Source organism: Tenrec ecaudatus, chromosome 6, assembly GCF_050624435.1.
Source record: "Tenrec ecaudatus isolate mTenEca1 chromosome 6, mTenEca1.hap1, whole genome shotgun sequence".
Classification (NCBI taxonomy): domain Eukaryota; kingdom Metazoa; phylum Chordata; class Mammalia; order Afrosoricida; family Tenrecidae; genus Tenrec; species Tenrec ecaudatus.
The window spans coordinates 170982869-170996915 of NC_134535.1; the positions used below are offsets into that span (position 1 = coordinate 170982869).

The 14047-nt window shown below is 48.6% G+C and overlaps 1 protein-coding gene across 3 annotated transcripts in view; it reads left to right on the forward strand.

The window, feature by feature from the left end:
* KIAA1217 (KIAA1217 ortholog) overlaps positions 1–14047 on the forward strand; it is a 944408-nt gene that overhangs the window by 532497 nt on the left and 397864 nt on the right. For 2 of the 3 annotated variants that reach the window (XM_075552493.1, XM_075552494.1), the window contains one exon: positions 2857–2965. The exons of the other annotated variant lie outside the window; for it this stretch is intronic. The gene's annotated coding sequence lies outside the window, so the exon portion shown is untranslated. The remainder of the gene's footprint in view (positions 1–2856; positions 2966–14047) is intronic. 3 annotated transcript variants of the gene reach the window in all.

Consider the following 14047-nt stretch of genomic DNA (forward strand, 5'->3'; position numbering starts at 1 on the left):
TGCTGTGCCTCGCCACCACCCTCACCTCCAAGCCTGATCCCTCCCCATCCTGGGGCCCTGGCTACTCCGTCCCACAGGAAGGTCCGCATCGGCCCTCCTCAGAGCCACTGGTCCAATGTGATGCTTGAGGGTGTAGCTGAGCTTCCTGCCTGCACATTGGTGGAGAAGCCGAGCTGCTTCCCAGCCAGGGAAGAACAAGGACAAAGGGAAGCCAGGACTGAAGTGGAAGATGGAGGTCAGGACCGCCCCAAGAGGTATGAAATGGAAAGGAGACCCAGGAGCCAGTGGAAACGTGGATTAAACCCCCAAAGGACAACAAAGGGGGAGCTTAGAGCATCCCTGAGATGAAATGGAGCCTGTGTACAAAGGACTGTTTTCAGGGGCTTCCGGCTCATCTCGACGTCAGCCACGTGGGCTGACTTAGTGGGACCTAAGGAGCCAGGTCAGCCACAGGAATAGGATTAGGGAGGAAAGGCTCACACATGCCTTGTAGGACCATCTCTTGTAGAGTCAACATTGTGCCATCTGGAGCGAGGCACATGTTTTGATAGAGAGCAATAATAAATCTGTATGACAAAGATGTTCTACTTTTATCAGACTTTTATATGTGCCTGCAAGGGTGACATTTTTTTAAAAAAAATCTCAAATCAGCAGGGGAAAAATATACGAAATCCCAATCACTGCTGCTTTTTATTTTTACTTTACCCCCCACAAGTAATTAAACAGCATTAAGGTGGTGGAGGGGGCCTAGCTTCGCCTGATTTCCCGTGAATAGTGCTGATGAGTCCGGACCATTACATCTCCCATAAAAGGCCCTATGAAAAGCAGAAGCTAAGTGTTGTGTTTACCAAGTGCTACCATACAGACGCCAGCTGATTAGCAAGTTGACGGGATAGTAGAGGCTCTTGGCTGATTGCAAGAAAGAGCATCTGTTGGCTGAGTCCTTAATCTAGGGCCCGTGCAGACTGAGATCTCCGGGTTTGACTCTACCCCTACGGACCAGTATAAATTATTTTCGTATTTGACCTTCAGAGAGTAAGACTGATGTGCTGCTGGGGTTTAAGGTGCTGTGTGAGTCCTGGTAGACTAGAGAGCTTCATGGAGACTCATGTGTATAAGAAAGTTTCATATAGAGTAATAGTATATTCAGAACGCATCCCAGCGCAGTCCAGTTCAAATCGCTAAGTCCAATATTAGCCCTTATGTCTGATACCCATCAAAAATTCCTCTTCAGACTCATGCAATGCATGCCATGACGCCAAATGAAGCATGGCCACAGGCCAGTGGGTGGGAAGTCTTGTGCACCCAGTGGCGGTGGAAACATCTCAGCCCTGTCAGGGGTCTCCACGTGGCTCCCCCAGCCCAGGGCACTAGCCTAGCTCCATGTGTCTTGTGAGCTGCAATGTCTCACGGGGAGTGAGCGTGTGTCCCACCTCCAGCAAGCTAGTTATCTCCCAAGAGCCTCCAAATGAGGTCATCGAGCTGCGACCTGATTGACAGGCTAAACTCCACCCCTTTGCTCCTGCATCTCACTTTGACAACAGATGATGTCACTGCCACAGATGCATGTGCCGAGGAAAACAAAGGAAGGGAGGCTTAGGGTAACAGGGTACCAAAAGGTGCACACATGAACACACTGTGTATCACTCAGATGTTCTTTATCATCGTACTTCATGTCACATCCTCTGAGGAAGTATGCTTCCCTGGATGTGGCTCACGTGTGTTACCCAGGGTAACTGAAAAGGAAAAAAGCGTCATCTCCTTTAGAGACCCATGTATTGCTGTGTCTATATTTGTAGCTGTTTGTAAAACCCACGTATGTTGTCCACGAGCAAATTCTGACTCGAACCTCCGACCTCCCGGTTGGAAGCTGCGTGTGCTAACCACTCGCACCACCCCCTTTGCACAGCAACCCCCACAAAACTCACTGCCATCGAGTCGAGGCCAACTCATAGTGACTGTATGGGACAGGGCGGAATTGCCCCAGTGGGTTTCCAAGACCGTAACTCCTTACAGGCGTACAAAGCCCAGTCTTCCTCCCACGGGGCTGGCAGTGTCATACTGCTGACCTAGCGGTTAGCTGCAAGAGCCCCCTCTGCTGGCATCCCATCCACCATTAGACATTGGATTGTACGATTTTAACTCTAACAAGCAGATTCCTTTCTACCTCTCATCAAAGCAGACTCAAAGTTAATTTTTTTTAGAAAGACGGAAACCCTTCTAGTTTAACGAAGTTCAAAGTTGGACTTGTGGTGGTTATTCCATTCTTTGAAACGCATCAGGCCCAATGGCCTTTGAACGGCCTCTGGGACAGCACGCATGTGGCCTTCCTCGTTAGCCTGCTTCTGGTTGTTGTTGTTTCAATGAACCATTTCATGGAGGTGGTTGTTTTATGTATGTTTGTTTGTTTTGTGTTTTGTCCTGTATCAGAACTGGCTCAATGCCACCCCACGATGACAGTCATCCAACACACACGAAAGCTAACTTCTGGGAAAATCTTGGAAAGTTTCAGGGAAATGAGCATGTTGTGAGCAAGGGGAGGTTGTAATTATCCATCTTTTAGCCCTTTTATTTCAATACCATGTCAGTTGGGGTTGCTGGTTTTTATTTGTGTGTGGGGGGGGGTGGCCTGGAGCTTCTTCTTGTGCTTCTGTTTAACTAACAGGAACTGCCCTTCCTTCTATTTGATTTCCTGAGTTTCTTCTCAGCAAAGTTACAGACTTCTTGCCCTCTGTTGACCTTCCTCCACGCGCCTGCTCATAACTCGCCCATCCGTTGCTATAAACCACTTCCCCTCCACTTCTCCTTCCCCACCTTGCCTGTCCTTGGACACAGATCCGTCTTTCCATCTTTCAGGGCTGCTCTCAGACGGCTTTTGCCTCTGAACGGTGTGAGCTTCGAGAGTCTGAGGAATTGATGTGACAACTCCTCAGTGCATCCTCCCGGTGGATCTTTTAGCAGTTATGTAAGTAAGTCTTTTGTTGTTATTTAACACCTCACGGGTTGCCGCCTGTGCTCTTCTGGCCTCCTATCTGCTCCTGCTGCGCCCCCCAACACACACACACACACACACACACACCAGCCTCACTCTTGCTCTATGCATCCTGCCGTGTTGCTTTCTAAGCTGCGCGTGTCTTCACCAAGAGTCCTCCCCAGAGGTCTTGTTGAAAAGGTAGACTCCGGAGCTGCTCCTTCTGGGCAGGGCAGTGTGAGGATGACTGGGCTAGACAGTGGGTGCCATTCATTCCCTCTTTCTGTTCACTGGGAGGCTCCGGGAGCACACGGCAGGAGCTGGGACTTAGCAACGGTGGAGGCGTCCACCCCTGATCCCCGGGGTCTTCTTGGACGCCCCAGCTTAGTCTGGAAGACAGTAGGAAATAGACATGGCTGACTTGAAGTAGCACCATGTAGGTCCCAAGAGGGACAGGCAAAGGCCTGTGGGACCACCTGGGAGGGACAGCTGACCCGGCGTGGGGAGATGAGGGGAGGGGACCCCTGCTTGAGGATGTGGAGTGGAGACCTAAGAGAAGCGGGGGATTTGGCCAGGTGGGAGGAGAGTATGATGGGCGGAGCCGAGGAAGGGCACCACGGCCAGACTTTGCTCTGGCGAAAGCATGGCTGGACCAGGCAGGGGCCTCGGGGCCAGCTGAAAGAATTTGGAACTGATTCTGAGGAAAGCCATCAAAGGGGACAAAGACGATCACTTCTGTGTGTCAGAAGATCCTGTCAGTTGGACCCTAGATCGAGATGCATGGAGGGACTGGTTGGCGGTGCGCATTGGCTTTCGCAGCAGCCCCGGGAGAGAGCAGGGGGCCCTGGTGGCACAGTGGTTACACATTGGGCTGCTAACTGCAAGGTCAGCAGTTTGAAAACACCCGCTGCTCGGCTGGAGAAAGGCAGGGCTTCTTCTAAAAGAATTACAGACTTGGAAACTCACGGTGGAGGTGCGGGGTAGGGTGGAAGTTCTACACTGTCCTACTGTCCCATGGGGCCGCTAGGAGAGAGCATCCACTCAATGGCAGTGCGTTTTGTTTGAATTTTCGGTCCAGGAGAACAGCAATAGGGTGGGTTCAAATGAGGGAAGGAGCAGTTTGGGAAAGGAGGATGTGTTAGTCTTGGTAGACTAGAGAAAAAATTCCTGGGAGACTCATATGTGTCTAAGAAAGAGATTTCTATACACAAGAGATTGAATATTGAGAAAACATCCCAACCCAGTCCAGATTGAGTCCATAAGTCTGACATTAGCCCATATGTCTGATACCAGGCTATAAAGTCCTCTTCAGATTTATGAAACACATGCAATGACATCAAGTGCAGGAAGATCACAGGGCAGTGAGTGCAAAGTCTTGTGGATCCAGTAGTGGTAGAAGCATCTTAGTGCTGGCAGGGATCTCCCCGTGGCTCCTCCAGCTTTCAGAGCACGAGCTATATCAGCGTAGTGCAGTGGTCCTCAACCTTCCTAATGCCATGACCCTTTAATATAGTTCCTCATGTTGTGGTGACCGCCCAACGATAAAATTATTTTTGTCGCTACTTCATAACTGTAATTTTAGTATTGTTATGAATCGGGCGACCCCTGTGAAAGGGTCATTCAACCCCCAAAGGGGTCATGGTTGAGAGCCTCTGGCATAGTGCTTTATGTCTTGTCAGTTGAGCATCTCTCAGGGACTGAGTAGACAGAGAACGTGTCTCCCACCTCCAAGGAGGAATACAAGAGTTCCCACAATCCCCAGGAGAAGGCCATGCCCACAAAGACCCTTCATTGATTATGATTTAATTGACAGGCTACACTCCACCCCTTCACTCTGAATCCTCAAATCAACACCAGATTATGTCACTGCCACAGCAGAGGAGACTGGTTCGTAGACTTGATGCTGGATCATACGTGTAGACATTGTCGGACTGGAGTATGCCTCCTGCACAGATGAGTGCTAATAACAATTTAACAAAATCGATGTACCTTTCAAAAAATTAGCATTCCATGGAACACAATTAGATCTGATACATGCCAGGCTGCCCTGGGTTGAGCTGGCCTGAGAACAACTGAAGTCTGTGTGTATTTGCCGGGAACACATAAATACACATATTATTTTTGAAGTGGCTTTTGGAGACAGATCTAATGGGATTGGAATATTAAGTTGGAACTTAGCAAAGGAAGTGTCTGGGATGTCTTTGGCTTTATTCTGATCACAGTAGATGAAACCATGTACCTTGGGGAGGACCGGGAATGTGTAGACAAAATCAGGAGTTCGGATTCATGTGCACCGGTCTTGAAATACCTGTCCACGGTGAAGTGAATTGTGCCATGTGTCCTTCATATTCCCAAAGGAAAAGTTCAAGTGGGCTTGAAAGAATGGTAGGATTTGGATGAGCATCAATGGAGACTGAGCTAGCGTCTATCCATCAAAGTGCTTCTTTGTGTATTTTCTCCTGCTGGATATTTGGACAGAGCTAAACTCACAGTCCCAGTGCTTCAAACTCCATCTGCAAAAGCGACTGCTTTTCCCAAGGTGTTCGGAGAGGTTTATCTGGTTTTCTTGCTCTTAATCTCTTTTGTTCTAGGGAGAGACTTGTGTCCTTTGGGGCTCTGTGTGCATTTTGTGGTTTCTTTCTTTGGCTCAGAGAAGACTTTGTGGCGGTATAGATAGATTTTTTTTTTTAAGTTAACCTCTACACCAGTGGTTTTCAACCTGTGGGTCACAACCTCTTTGGGTGTCGAACGACCCTTTCACAAGGGGTGTCTAAGACCATCAGAAAACATATATTTCCAATGGTCTTAGGAACCAAGACACCGCTCCTCTGTCTCCAGGAGGGTCTGCCCACATGCAGATATGCCGACATACAAGTACCTGGCGTGATGACATCATTGCACCAACCCCATCACATACACCCTGTACAAACACAGGTGTATGTGACAAAGTTGGCGCCATTATGTACTTATGCTGACCAGTCACACATGTGTAGAGTGCAGCTACTGTGTAGAGAGCAGATTCTGTGTTGAAAGCAGCTACTCTGTTAAAAGCAGTTACTGTGTTGAAAGCAGCAGTATTGGAGCTAAAACAAAACTTTATGAATTATAATTACATATTGCTTTTGTGATGAATCACTATGCTTTAATTATGTTCAATGGAAATACATCCTGCGTATCAGATATTTCCACGACGATTCAGAATGGTAGCAAAATGACAGTGATGAAGTAGCAACGAAATAATTTTATAGTTGGGGGTCACCACAACATGAGGAACTAACTGTATGAAAGGGTCGCAGCCTTAGGAAGGTTGAGAACCACTGCCCTAGACAGCATCACCTAAAAGCGGGTGAGTTCAGATGTGCTGGAAGCAAGAGGAGAACATCCATGAAGAACACAGGTGAAAGCCAGAGACATCGAATGCAGATGAAAAACATCGAGTCCAAGGGTCAATTGTAGGAGACTCTTGGCATGTTTGAGTGGTTCTTCCACGAGGGCACACTTGAGTCGTACACGGATGGGTTGGCGTTCGTTATGACTATTCCAAGATGGCCGAATTTCCTAGAAAGAAGGTTTCATGGGAAGTGGTGGGTTCTCCTTTTAACTTCCTTTCTCCAACTTTGGTTTCCCTCTTTCTTACCCTCACTGGCATCTTATTCCTCTTCCGAAGAGCATATCAAGTGAAGAGGCATTGACTCTCAAGCATCCTCAAGAGAAACCCGACCCCCCCCCCCGACACCATGGCTGTGCAGGCTTTGGAAATTCCACAAAAGGCATTGTGGATAAGCATCGGCGACAGGATGTAAACTTGGGTCATTAGGCTGGTCCTACATCCCAGTATGGGAAACTCCTGCATCCCGTTCCAGAGTGCTGCTCCATCAGCCTCCACTTGGTCATTCTTAGTGGCAGCAGGCCCTCCCTCTCTATTTTAGGAATCAGACAATTGTGTGACTGAATCCAGTTAGACAAAACACCTTCCCTGCAATGAATCTCGATAAGCCTGCTTGTCACGGACACTGTCCTGCACTACATAGCAACCTGGTCTGAATCTACACTACCTTTTGTGTGATGACTTTTCACATATATTAACACACCTGCCATAGCCCTTCATGCCTTCTTATCCTCAAGCTACATATCCCCCTACCCCTACCCCCGCCACCCCCACCACACCTCCCTCCAGTTACCATTGACCTGTTATGAACTCACTTCAACCTGTGGTGCACGGGAGTGAAGTTGTCCTCCATAGGGCTTTCAATGCCTAATTTTGTTTTGTTTTGTTTTGAAAAGTGGATCACCAGCTTTTCTTCCATGATATCTCTGGGTGGGCTCGAACCTGCAACCTTTCAGCAATGGGCCACCATTCTACTTGGACACACATGGTGTTGCCAGGTGCCAGAGCCATTAGGACGGTGACTGACCCTGAGAGCATCAAACTCAAGCAGGCAGCGGCAGTTGGAGCACTGTCACCACCTTTAACCCGGTCTTGTCGCCCCTAGTCCCTGTCATCAGCCTAGGCTCCATGGGAGAAGCCCAGGCTCTGTCAGTGGCAGCCCAGGCTGTATGGGAGCAGCAGGCTGCACAACAGAGCACCTCAAGTTGCTGCCGGGGGTCTTTTCATGATGAACACGAGACTTGGATCCAGAGGGCAATGAGGGACGATGAAGGGGTGTGCGTTACCTTCCAAGCTCAGAGGCACGGCCAGGAAGGTGGAATATTTACATGTGGCTTACAAAGGAGAAGTTGTTTTTCACTCCTGGGAATTGGAATGTGCTGCATCCCAGCGGACCCACTAGGGGAAGCAATGGGAGGAGCTTAAGATTCCGTTGGAGTCAAATGGGAAGACAGGTCCCTTCTTTCACTTTTTCTGTGGCAGTTGTACCTTCGCCGCTTTTGGGAGCAGCTGTTGTGGCAGCTGTTCGTTTTAAATGGTTTCTTTTTTTTTTTTTTTTTTAATTTTCCGGTATACCTAGCAAAATCCTTTTCAGTGAGAGACGTGTATGAAAGACCAAGGTTTTCTTTCTAATGCAAATAGGCTACCATTGAGACAGCGCCTCCAGCCTGTCACCGGTACTGACGAAGCACCTTTCCTGGGCACAGCCACCCAGTGCAGGCTGTGGAGGAGCTTGCCTCAAGCAAGCGGCAATGTCCCAATTGATGCCAGGGGCAGGGTGCAGGCTGCTGGGAAGGTCACAGTGGGTGCAAACGCTTCAGCACTTTCACCTAAAGGCTGGAGATGGGAATCGGCCAGAGACTCCACACAAGAAGGGGCTGGCAGCCTTCTCCTGAAAAGATCACAAGCGTAGGAAACCTTCGGGAGCCCTGCTCTTCTCTGATGGACTTGGGCCACCTGGAGCCAGAGCCAAGGGTAGGACATTTAGCTCGGATTAGGAGGAGCAGGGACTTCCTGGGTGATAGAAATAGGGAGCATGCTTAGGCGACTAACCCAAAGTTGGGAGCCCGCCCCGAGGTACCTCGAAAGAAAGGCCTGGCAATCTGCTTTGGGACAGTCGGTTATTGAAAACTCTACGGAGTACAGTTTTACTCTGACACGCATGGGGCCACCTGGCGTCAGGGTTGAGGTGACAATGACTAACACTGGCAGGGTGGGGTGGGGCGATTAGACTCACACTGGGAGCAGCAGAGGGTTGTGCTTTGTCCTCCCTGCCCTCACTGCTAGGGTTTTAGCCGTGGCCCCTAGACATTTATTAATACCAGAAGGAGATCACATAGTCACTAGAAAACCCTGCTCCTGGTTAGTTCAAGGGCAAAAAAGTCTATCCTCTCGCACACTGACCTTCGTCACATCTAACCCATAACAGGCCTGTTGGTGGTGGTGTGGCCTCATCTCTCCGACTCTCAGGGACCCTGATGCACAACAGAAAGGACCACCACCCAGGCCTGCGATGCCCGCCATCCTCACAGTGGTTATGTTGCAGCCCCTGGGCTGACCCATCTTGTCAATGGTCTTCCTCCTTTTATTGAGGTGCCCCTCAACTCCACCAAGATTTATGTTCGTTTCCAGGGACTGGTCTCTCCTGTCCAAAGTACGTGGGATAAAGTCTGGACATTCTTACGCCTAAGGAGCATTCTGGCTGTACTTCTTCTAAGACAGATTCGTTTTACCTTTTGGAGAGGCCATGGCACGGTCAATGTTCTTCTCCGGCTCCAGGATTCAAATGCACCCTTTCTTTGTTGGTCCTCCATGTCCAATGTCTGTGTGAGTCTGGGTAGACTAGAGAAACAAATTCACAGATACTCGTATGTGTATAAGAAAGAGCTTTATCTACAAGAGCAATTGAGAAAACATCCCAGCCCAGTCGAAATCAAGTCCATAAGTCCAATATTAGCCCATATGTCCGATACCAATCTATAAAATCCTCTTCAGATTCACACAACACATACAATGGCACCAAATGCAGGAAGATCACAGGCCAGTGGGTGGAAGGTCTTGTGGATCCAGTGGCAGAGGAAGCATCTCAGTGCTGGCATCTCAGTCTTACGTGGTTCCTCCAGCTCCAGGGCTCTAGCGTAGCTCCATGTGTCTTGTCAACAGGAATGTCTCACAGGGAGCGAGGGTGTGTCCCACCTCCAGCGAGCTGCTTATCTCCTTAGTGCCTCCAAGTGAGGTCATCAAGCTGTGACCCGATTGACAGGCTAAACTCCACCCCTTCACTTTTGAGCCTCAAATTGACAGCTGATGATGTAACTACCACAATGCCCGATTTCCCCGTGCATACTATGTGACTGAAAATACCCTGGTTTTGCACAAGTGTATTCTAGTCCTCAAAGTCACATCCTCGCTTTTCAACGCCTCGAAGAGATCTTGTTCAGCGGGGTTCCCCAATGCCGTGCATCGCTGCGTCCTTGACTACTATTCCTCGAGCATTGGTTGTAGATCTAAGCAAGGCAAGAGCCTTGGCCACACTAATCTGTTGTCCATTTACCATGATGCTGCCTTTTTGGGGTCCAGGGGTGAGGATTTCGTTTTGTTTACAGTGAACTGTAATCCATACCCAAGGCTGCCCATCCTTGATCTTCATCAGCAAGTTCTTCAAGACCTCCTCACTTTCAGGAAGCGATGTCCTGTCATTGAATAGGAACAACAGCCATGGACCCATCTGACAGGCGTCTGAGTGGAGAGCTAAGGCTGGGTTTGGTCTTCGAGCATTGCTTGGAGCACTTAGCTTTGAAATTCATGTGTCTTTGTACTTGCACGGCACGGCTGGGTATCAGTCAGAGCTCACATCTCTGAAAGCTCTGACCCCTCCTGTCTCCCGTGCACCCTGCCCGACATTCATCCCACTCTCAACTTCATCTGTACCTGTTTTTACATCGTCAACGTTTTCGATCTGTAAACCCAGGTCTCTTAATTTCCAAAGACATTCTTGAATAAGCGTTGACTGATGATTACCTTTTTATCTCCCGATTCTTTCATGTCCTTCAGAGATACCTATTTAGACATCAGATCTCTTTGGTTTCCTTATCTAAAATTTTAAAAATCTATTAGTTCACTCTCTTCTCCCCATTGCCACCCCATCCCCCGCTCCATCCTCTGGACTCAGTCTCCTCAACTGTACACCCCCTGCCTCCGATTTTGTGCCCAGCTCTGTCCCGTCTCCATTCTCCCCACTTCCAATGTTGCTTTGTCTCTATGATGCCCTGACTTATTTGCCTTTGAGACGCTCCCCACAACCCTGATCTGACAAGCTGATCGGTGATCTTAGGGTTTCTTGGGTTATTAAAGACCCATTCTTGGCCCAGTTTTACTTAACCTGAGCTTCCTGATCTGAAACACCACATCAGTGGTCCACGAAGCCGCCTTCTCACATCCTTTCTCCTTATAACCTTTGAGTTCACCTTTATTAAATGCCTCACAGCGGTTCTCTTAACACATCTCTAAAACCTGACCTTCTTCTCATATTTTCAACACTTTTTCTTCTGTCTTCCAAGTCATCTACTTTCTTCTTTCCGAAGAATCTCGCTTCTAGGAAGTGTCTCTGGCCTCTATGTCCCCATTTCCCTTCGCTCTCATAGTATGTGTGTTCTGATCTTTGGCCCCTAATTGTGAAGTAGCCTATATTGGCAGAGAAAGAAGAATTAGCACCTTTAGGCATTCACTGGTATGACCAGGGCAGAGGTGGGAGTGCAGGGGGGCTGGAGGGGAAGGGGTAACCCAGGGGATGGTCAGAGGGATTGCATGCACCGTCTTTAAAGTCTAGTGTTTTATCCTAAAGAGTAAGGCATTGTTTGTTTTTTTTATTCAACTCCATAATGTCTGTTTGTTTCCAGTGTGTACGTTTGAAGTGTTTTAAATTACTGAGCTAAATTGCTTAATCCCTCCAATCCCACCACCAATCTTGGAGTCAAATTAAGGCCGCAGAGAGGCAAGCCATATTAATAATGAGTTTTCAAATACATCCCAGCCTGCCACTGGGGACCCTGAGCAGTATGAGGATCAGAGCCATGCGTAAATCACATGTGAAAAGGATCCCCACATTGGCATCTTGGACACTCCAGTCTCTGGCACAATACCAGGGGCATGCTTGGCATTCGGTCATGGTTTGTAGAATTGACTGGAATGGAAATGGCGAGGTTTCTGAGCGACGCTCAAGTGGCTGTTGCCTATTCTGGTTTATTTTTGGTGCTGTCTAATTAGACTGTGGTTGTTCTTTGTCCTGAAGGAAAGATGGAGGCACAGCCTTTGTGACTCAAATGGCATATGTGTTTGCGCTGTGATCATCAGGAGTCAGCTATTAAAATCGGCTCCCCCCTCACCCTGTACCCCATCCCTGGCCGTGCTTTCTTGCCTCAAAGAGACAAGACATTGTGTTGAACCTTGATGTGGGAACAGCGCAAACCACAGGAATGTGAGCAGGCACTGTGACCTAAACCATCTGATTTTGGAAGGCAGCTGTGTGAACCTCTAAACCACCAGTGCTAAACCACCTGGCTTTGAACCCTAGTTAAAGCAAACCAACAAACTCACAGCCATTGAGTCGGTTCTGACCCTATAGGACAGGGTAGAACTGTTCCTATGGGTTTCTGAGACTGTCACTCTTCATGAAAGCAGAAAGCCTCATCTTGTTCTCTCGGGGTGGCTGATGGTTTTTAACTGCTGACCTTGGGGTTAGCAGCCCAACTTGTAACCACTATGCCATTGGGGTTTTATTCAACCCTACTACTGGCCCTGAAAAAAGTCCTGCTGGGGCATTGGCTCCCCACTCAGTGGCTGACTGAAGGGTTGACAGGTGAGACCAGGGATTCCACCAAGGGAGAAAAACCTAGTGATTCACTCCCAGAAAAAGAGCAGATGGAAGGCTCTGGGGTGGGGTGGGGGGCAGTTCTACTCTGTCCTACTGTGTCCCTATCAGAAACGACTCTATGACACCCAATTGCAACAATTGCCCCCTAGTATTTGTGTGCTCACGGGCTTGTTATTTGACCTGTAAACGGCTCTCTTTCCTCATCTGTCCTATGGGAGTGACAAAGATACCTCCCTCTCCAAGACATCGTGGGGAACACATGATGACATACATGAAAATGTTTCACATGAAACCCGACACAAAGTTCTCACCCATTAAATTATATATGTATGTATGTATGTATATCACTTTACTGAGGGCTCTGGCAGCTCTTTTAATAATCCATACATGCATTGCACCAAGCACATTTGTACATCTGTTGCCACCATCATTTCCCAAACATTTTCTCTCTACCTGAGGCCTTGGTATAACCTCCTCTTTTTTTCCTTTTATCCCTTCTCTCTCCTTCCCTCCCCTCCCACCCTCATGAACCCTTGATACTCTATAAATTATTTTTATTTTCATATTTTATACCATCTGCTGTCTCTCTTCACCCATGTTTCTGTTGTTCGTCTCCCTGGGAGGGGTGTTACATATTGTTGCAATTGGTTCCCCCTTTCTCCCCCCTTCTCTTCCCACCTTCCCCCTATACTCGTGGTATCAATACTCCCATTGCTGTTCTTGAGGGGTTTCTCTGTCCTGGAGTCTGTGTGTTGAGAGCTCTTATCTGTACCAGTGTACATGCTCCAGTCTAGCCGGATTTGTAAGGTAGAACTGGGGACATGATAGTGGGGGGGGGGTCATTAAAGAACTAGAGGAATGATGTATGTTCTCAGTGCTACACTACACTCCGGCTTACTCGCTCCTTCATTGTGACCCTTCTGTGAGGGGACAGCCAACTGTCTACAGCTGGGCATTAGGTCTCCATTCTGACCCTCCTCTATCACATCAATATGTAAATGGTTTTCTTAAAAGCACACAAACATATGAGCAAATGAGCAAAATGTGCCCATGTGGAGTAGATTGCACCTCATGGTGACCGTCATTAATAAGCTCCAAACTTCTTGTCGGGTGCGTCAGTTCCAACTCACAGATTGTGATCCTAATGCTAGATGGAGAGGGCACTTGTTTTACTTAAAGGTTCTTGGAAAATGTGTCCCAGAGAACAGGGAACAAGCAATGCCAGGCAAACAAAACAAGACAAAAGACGTGAGGTAGAAATCCAGGGATGAATTCCCTCAAGGGATGGCACCGTGCAGAAAGTTTCTATTATTCGCCATTTCTCCCTCTCTGCACACATAGCCATACAACGCTGACCCCCTGGGTCCGGCTGGGTTGTCTCCAGCCACAGAAACAGGTGTAAGAAAGACCTTGCTACTAAGAAGCGATCTCCTATCCAGAAGCCATCCCGGTTCTTTGGAACCCTCTTCGTTGGGACTCATGCCGATGCGGGCGATAGGAGAATGGTGAGGCGAGATTCAGCAAGGTCCTACCTACAGGCCTGTGGTACAGAGTTGCACGGCGCCAAGACCAAGGCCGGGGGAACACCGCAGGGCGCCAGCAGCACCAACGGAGTCACAACACCCACCTGCCCCCACCCCACCCCAGAGGCAGGTACAGAGTCCCAACAGACAGGAAGGCAAAGGAGCAGAGAGAGATGGGGGAGGGGTCCCCAGAATCAATCTTATAAAAAGACCACACCTCCCAGAAGGCATCAACAGGCTGATTGACAGGCTGGATTCCACCCCAGCGCGAGTTCTCCTGGACATGAAATTGC